General features: G+C 38.0%; 1 pseudogene; it reads left to right on the top strand.

Moving 5' to 3' along the window:
- Positions 1 to 6,834: 6,834 nt before the first annotated feature.
- Positions 6,835 to 7,405, top strand: LOC102765119 (annotated as a pseudogene).
- The last annotated feature ends 328 nt before the right edge of the window (positions 7,406 to 7,733 follow it).

The following is a 7,733-nucleotide window of genomic DNA, read 5'->3' as shown; positions in this document are numbered from 1 at the left end:
CCCCAAAGACAAGGGAAGTAAAGGCAAAAATAAATGAATGGGACTATATCAAACCAAAAAGCTTCTGCACAGCAAAAGAGGCTGACAACAAAACAAAGAAGCAGCCAACCAGATGCGAGATAGTTGAAAACAGTGGCTCTGACAAAGTTTTAATTTCCAAAACATATAAAGAACTCATAAAACTCAACACCAAGCAAACAAACAACCCAATCAAAAAGTGGACAGATACCTAAAAATACATGTCTCCCAAGAAGACATGTGAACAGTCAATAGATGTATGCAAAGGCGTTCAACCTCACTGGCAATTAGGGAAATGAAAATAAAAACCACCTCACACCTGTTAGAGTGGCCATTATCAACAAGACAAGTAATAACAAGTGTTGAAGAGGTTGTGGAGAATAGGGGATCCTCATTTACTACTGGTTGGCATGTAGACTGGTATAACTACTATGGAAAATGGTCTGGTGATTCCTGAAAAAATTAAGAATAGAGCTACCATATGACCCAGCAATCCCTCTCCTTGGTATATACCAAAAACAAAACAAAACAAAACAAAAACAACAACATTAAAACATGCATTCACAAAGGTATATGCACCCCTATGTTCACTGCAGCATTACTCAAGATGGCCAAGACATGGAAATAACCAAAGCGTCCTGCGATAGAGGACTGGATAAAGATGTGGTACATATACACAATGGAGTACTACTCAGCCATAAGAAAGGATGAAATACTGCCATTTGCAGCAATATGCATGGATCTTGAGAATAAGTTAGTCAGAAAAAGCTAAGAACTATATGAGTTCACTCATTAGTGGAGTATAAAACTGAAACTCTTGAACACAAATAGCAGTGTGGTGATTGTCAAAGGGGAGTGTTTGGGGGGACGGAGAGGAGGGTTTGGTGATAAGAGAAAATTTTACTTTGGGTGGTAGGCACATGGTGCAATATACAGATCTTGTAACATAGAAACCCATACCTGAAAGTTATATGTTCATGTTGACCAACATCACCTCAATAAATTTAATAAATAAATATTTTTTAAAAATCATTTCAATAATATTGTAAATATATTTTAAAACAGTGTGAATCTTAAGTATCTCACCAAAAAGAAAAAAACATTTTGGTAATCATTTCACAATGTATGCATATATCAAAAAGTCATGTACACCTTAAATATATATAATTTGTATTTGTCATTTATACCTTAATAAAACTAGAAGTAAATGAAAAATAAAATAAAGGCAAAAAATATCTAAAAGTTTAAAATACAAATAAATTTCAAGGGCAGCAAATAGAAAACAGTATAAATATGGCAGCTATTAATCCAAATATATCAATCATCACTTTTAACATCAACACCCTAATTTTACCAATTAAAAGAGTGTCTTTTATAAGACCCTGGCATATGTTGTCTATAAGAAACCTACTTAAAATATACAGAAACATATGGATTAAAAGTAAAGGAATGAAGAAAGTTATACCATGCTAACACCAATTAAAATAAAGTGGCATTAGCTATATTAATTTCACAGACAGGAAACTTCAGATTAAGAAAATTTATCAGGGATAAACAGGGGCATTGTATGATAAAAGGGTCAATCATCCAATAACACATATTGATCGTTAATGTGTATACACCTAACACAGTATCAAAATATGTGAGGATAAGGCTGATATAACTGCAAGAGAAATAGATGAATCCACTATTATAGTTGGAGACTTCAACACACCTCTATCAAATATGGACAGATCCAGGAGGCAGAAAATCAGTAAGGACATAGTTGAACCCAACAGCATCATTGATCAAGTGAATATAACTGACACTTATAAACTATTTCCAACAACATCCAAATACACATCTTCTCAAACTTACATAGAACATTCTGAGCTACAAAGCACACATTAACACATTTAAAAGAATAAAAATCACAAGTTTCTATTCTCAGACCACAGAGAAATTAAACAAGAAATCAGTAAAAGAAAAATAGCTGCAAGTCATACAAAATATGTTATTTGACCATAATGAAATCTAACTATCAATCAGTAACATGAAAACAATAGAAAAATCTCTAAACACTCAGTAATTAATAAATATATGTTTAAATACTCTGTGGTCAAAGAAGAAGCTCGAATGTAAATTTTGAAAATTACATGGAAATAAATGAAATGAAAATACAACACATCAGAATATGTGAGACAGAGTTACACTAGTGCTGAGAGGGAAATTTTTAGTAAGGAGTGCTTACATTGAAAAAGAGAAATGTCTCAAGTCAATATGTAAGTTGCACTGCTAAAAACAAGAAAATAGAAGAGCAAAATCATTCCAAAGTGAGCAGAAGAGAATGATAAAAGAAAAGCAGGAAATAATGAAATTGAAAATAAAGAAAGAAAACATTTAAAAAAGAAAAAGTTGTGTCTTTGAAAAAAATCAATAAAAATGGGTAAACCCATATAGCAAGACTGACAAAGACAAAAAAAATAGACGATGCAAATTACTAATATCAGAAATGAAAGAAGGGCCCTAGATGGTTTGGCTCAGTGGATAGAGTGTCAGCCTGTGGACTGAAGAGTCCCGGGTTTGATTTTGGTCAAGAGCACATGCCAGGGTTGGGGGTTCGACCCCAAGTAGGTGGCATGCAGGAGGCGGCCAAATAATGATTCTCTCCCATCATTGATGTTTTTATATATCTCTCTCCCTTTCCCTTACTCTCTGAAATCAATAAAAATATATTTTAAAAAAAGTAAAGAGAGGCTATCACTATAAAGGAATGATACAGCAATCTTTACACAGATTTGACAATTTAGAAGAAATGGATCAATTCCTCGAAAACCACAAACACCAAAACAATCAAGTTGAAACAGATCATCTGAATAGTTTTAAAACTAGTGAAGAAATTGAATTCATAATTTTAAAAGATGTCAAAAAAAATCCAGGTCCAGCCCAGCTGTTGTGGCTCAGTGGTTGAGCATCAACCCATGAACCGGAAAGTCATGGGTTTGATTCCCGGTCAGGTCACAAGCTGGGGTTGCGGGGTCGACCACCATTAGGGGGAGTGAAGGAGGCAGTTGATCAATGACTGGCTCTCATCATTGATGTTTCTATCTCTCACTCCCTCTCCTTTCCTCTCTCTGAAATCAATTTTTAAAAAATTAAAAAAATATCCAGGTCAAGATGGTTTCATCTGTAATCTACCAAGTTGTCAAAAAATTAACACCAATTTTACAAATTTTTCACAAAATAGAAAAGAAAGGAATGTTTCTCAACTCATGTTATAAGACCACTATAACAAAACCAAAGACAGTTCAATAAGAGAAAACTACAGCCCAACTTGTATGGCTCTGTAGTTGAGCATTGACCTATGAACCAGGAAGTTATGGTTCAATTCTGGTCAGGGCACATGCCTGGGTTGCAGGCTCACCCCCACTGCAGCAGATCAAGGATTCTCTCTCATCATTGATCTCTCTCTCTCTCTCCGTCTCTCTCTCTCTCTCTTTCTCTCTCTCCCTCTCTCCTTCCTCACTGAAATAAATAAAAATATATTTTTAAAAAAGAAAGCTACAGAGCAATCTCTCACATGAACATAGATGCAAAAATCCTGAATAGCAAATTTTTTGCAGTGATGCCTAAAATTAATTATACAGCATGACAAAATGGGATTCATTCCAGGTATGTAAAGCTGGTTCAATATTTAAAAATCAATCAGTAGCTCTAGCCAGTTTAGCTCAGTGGATAGAGCGTCGGCCTGCGGATTCAAGGGTCCCAGGTTCGATTCCGGTCAAGGGCATGTACCTTGGTTGCGCACACATCCCCAGTAGAGGGTGTGCAGGAGGCAGCTGATCGGTGTTTCTCTCTCATCAATGTTTCTAGCTCTCTATCCCTCTCCTTTCCTCTCTATAAAAAAATCAATAAAATATATTTTTAAAAAATCAATCAGTACAAACCACAATATAACCGGAATAAAGAAGAAAAAAATATGATCATAGCACCTGATATGGAAAAGACATTTGGAAAAAAACCCAACAATCATTCATGATTAAAAAAAGAATCACATCAAGTTATCCACAGAGTCTATTTACCACAATTTGGTAAAGAGCATCTTTTTCTTGAATTTATTAGGGTGACATTGGTTAACAAAATTATATAGATTTCAGATGCACAATCCTACAACACATCATCTGTACACTGCATTATGTGTTTACCATCCCAAGTCAAGTCTCCATCCGTCACCATTTAACCCCCCTATACCCTCTTCCATTTCTTAACATCATATTTAATGGAGAAAGATTGAATGTTTTCACTCGAATGTCAGGAACAAGGCAAGCTAGTCTGATCCCACCACTCCTATTAAACATTATACTAGAAATTCTTGCCATTATGTCAAAAAATAAATAATATACACATATTGTAAAGAATTAAAATTATCCCAATTTGCAGAAGATACTATTGTCTGTCAAAAATTACAAGCAATCTACTAAAAATCCTTCTAGAAGTAATAAATGATTTCAGTAAGGTTGTAGGATACATGATCAAACACAAAAAAAATCGCATTTCTATATACTAAATATGAAAATGTGAAAATTGAAATAAAGAATTCCCCAAATTTTAGAAATATGTCAAATTAAAGATGCAAGATCAATAGAACCAAAGCAGATTAGATTAAAACAGACATTCATGGGTGTATATCATACTTAAACTGTTAAGAGCCAACAAATTAAAAAACAACAACATTTAAAATGCCAGAGAAATAAAGATGAATTGCCTACCTGGGAATTATGATATAAATGCCTGCATTCTCAGGAGTATTTATCCATGGAGACATGGAGAAAATGGGGCAGCATCTTTCCAATGCTGAAAGCAAAAAATATATAGCTGTCAACTCAGAATTCTATGTTCATCAAAATTATCCTTCCAAACTGAGAATGAAATAAAACACAATCAAATCTAAGATCACGTGTCACTAGACAAACTATAATGCAGGTAATACTAAAGCAAAGTCTTTAAGCTGAAGAGAAAAGACATCTCATGGAAATGAAAAGCTATAGGGAAAAAGCGAGGTATATTGCAGAAAGAAAATATGTGGATAAATATGACATTTTTTTCTATTTGGAAATATATCTCTATGAAGCAAAATGGTAAATATTATTGTATATATAAAATACATGACAAAATATATTTGTCATATTAGAAATATAACAAAGGCAAGAAATGAATTTAAGGAAATAAAGTGTTGGGAGGATACATTCAAATTGAGTGGTACTATCATAACTCTAAATAGACCAGAATAAGATAAAGATTTATATGCCAATCCCTAGAGCAGCAATTAAACATGGCATATAGGTAGTAATCTCATTACCATGGCTATATAATGAATTCTTCCTAAATTTATCTTTTATAATATACTCATTATTTACTGTGTTTGTTTCCCACTGGATTGTACCTCATTAATACCACCATCACATGGCTTATACCTGACACACATTGAAAACTGAAGAACAATTTATTGAATCAATGAAATATTTAAATTGAAATACATTATGTGAAATGATAAGAAAAAATGCAATCCTGGGAAGATCATGTGTCTTCACAAAAACAATTTGTCTTACGGGCATAGAAAGTGTATTAATTTTCAATAAAATAAAAAAATACAGATCCAAAAGTATTTCAATAACTAGTGATTGCAGAGACGAAACTTCCACTCATGGCATATCAGCAGTCTATTTAGCCCAACTATGCTGCTGAGAAACATTAAGAAAGCTGGAAGACAGTAAAGATACTATTTGAAGGCATCACGACCCAAGGAAGCAAGCATTTAAAGAGGTGGAATCTCAGAAGAGAAGCCTAAGTGGTGAAATACACCTGAATTTGCTACTTCGTTGCTCTTGAAGTGTTTTGCTGATTCCAAAGATGAGACTCGGGATCCAAGATACTAAACAGGAAGCTGTAGCTAAGCAACTGAACAGGATTCCAGGTGTCTCAACCAACGCAGGGCCACAAGTTGTACCTAACTGTGCACCCAGGGAGAGAGACTCTGAAAAACAAACCAGGGGTTCGGTAGGCACCCCCGAGGTGGCTATGCCCTAATGGCTATCTGAACCTAAAATAGAAAACACAAAACCTGGGATCCGGTTTCCAGAAAAACTCAATCACTGAGTGTGATGAGATGAACTATCCCAACCTAATTGCCTCTCAAAAGCAAATGCTCACTAAAGAAAAGATCAAACCACTGAGCAACTTCAATGACCTCTAGTATTTCATATAGAAAATCCAGTACGTGATCAAAAATAACCACACGCAAAAAGTAGGGGGAAGCACAACCCGTAACTTTTTGCGTGTGGTTATTTTTTTTTTTATCAAGTTCTGGATTCTCTGGGGTGAGGGCAAGTGCGGGGGGTGGTAAGGGAGGCCAAGGGGAAGGCCAATGGAGAAAAAAAGGAGACATATGTACTACTATTTGTAATACCTTAAACAATAAAATAAAAAAGATATTAAAAAATCAAGGGGAGAAAAAAGTAAGGTTGGACGGTCCCACCTCAGAGCCAGCTGTCAGCTGCCTGCAGCCTCACACCTGAGAACCCCTGTCTCCGGCCACCCTGGGGGGTGGGGGGGGGTCTCTCAGGGACATTTCAAGGTCCCCACTGCCACCTATGGCTGCTGACTCAGCTTTCCGCTGCCCTCATCCACCACAGTGGGAATGACCGGTCGGTCCCTGGAGAAGCCACCGCCTTCGCCCGCCCCGCAGCCTGTCCCACAGCCCTTGCCATGAGGCTCTGTTGATCTACTTGGCCGGGGGAGGGAGGGTTTGGCGGGGCACCCCTGGAAAACCTGTTACCTATGCCTCCACCCATGCTTCCTGCACCTCCAGTGGCGGTGCTGGGCCCCAGCTCCCAAGTGCGCCAGAATTACCATGCCAACTGCGAGGCCTCCATCAACAACCAGATCAACTTGGAACTCTACGCCTCCTACGTGTACACGTCCATTGCCTTCTGTTTCGACCGCCAGGACCAGGCCCTGCAGCACTTGGCTACCTTCTTCCTGTTTCAGTCGAGGGAGGAGTGGAAGCAGGATGAGGCTGCGGAACCCGCGAGGGGGGCGGATCTGCCTGGGAGATATCAGGAGGCCTGACCACAACCAGTGGGACAGCTGCCTGAAAGCCATGAAAAGCGCCTTGCACGTGGAGAGGATGGTGAACCAGAGTCTGCTCCATCTGCACCAGCTGGCCACCGGAAAGAAGGACGCCCACCTGTGCAATTTCCTGAGGGACCACTACCTGAGCCAGGAGGTGAAGTTTATCTACAGATCGGGAGCCAGTGTCACCCAGCTGTGCAAGCTGGGAGCCCCGACATCCAGCCTGGCAGAGTACGTCTTTGACAAGCTCACCCTGGGTGCCAGCAAGGAGAACTGAGCCTGGACTGCCTTCCTGAGAGCCATGGGGTGACTTCCCCTGGCCGCCCTGCCCAGCATGCCTATTACCATATTGCCCTTGCAAAACGGGCACTTCAGTTTTCATGTTCTAGTTTTACTATTTCTTCAAATAAACGGATTGGTTCTTAAATAAAATAAAAAAAGTAAGTGGGGAGGAAAACAACACCTATTTCATCACGGGGGTGGGGGTGGGAATTCATTTCCTTCATTCACTAAGGATGCTGGAACAGACAGAACTAAGACTTGATTACAACCAGTCAATTTAGAGCAACAGTGAGATACCTATTAGATGGGCAACAATGAAAAAT

This window comes from Myotis davidii, unplaced genomic scaffold (genome assembly GCF_000327345.1).
Source record: "Myotis davidii unplaced genomic scaffold, ASM32734v1 scaffold1497, whole genome shotgun sequence".
Lineage (NCBI taxonomy): Eukaryota > Metazoa > Chordata > Mammalia > Chiroptera > Vespertilionidae > Myotis > Myotis davidii.
This window is presented reverse-complemented; position numbering and strand designations above follow the sequence as displayed.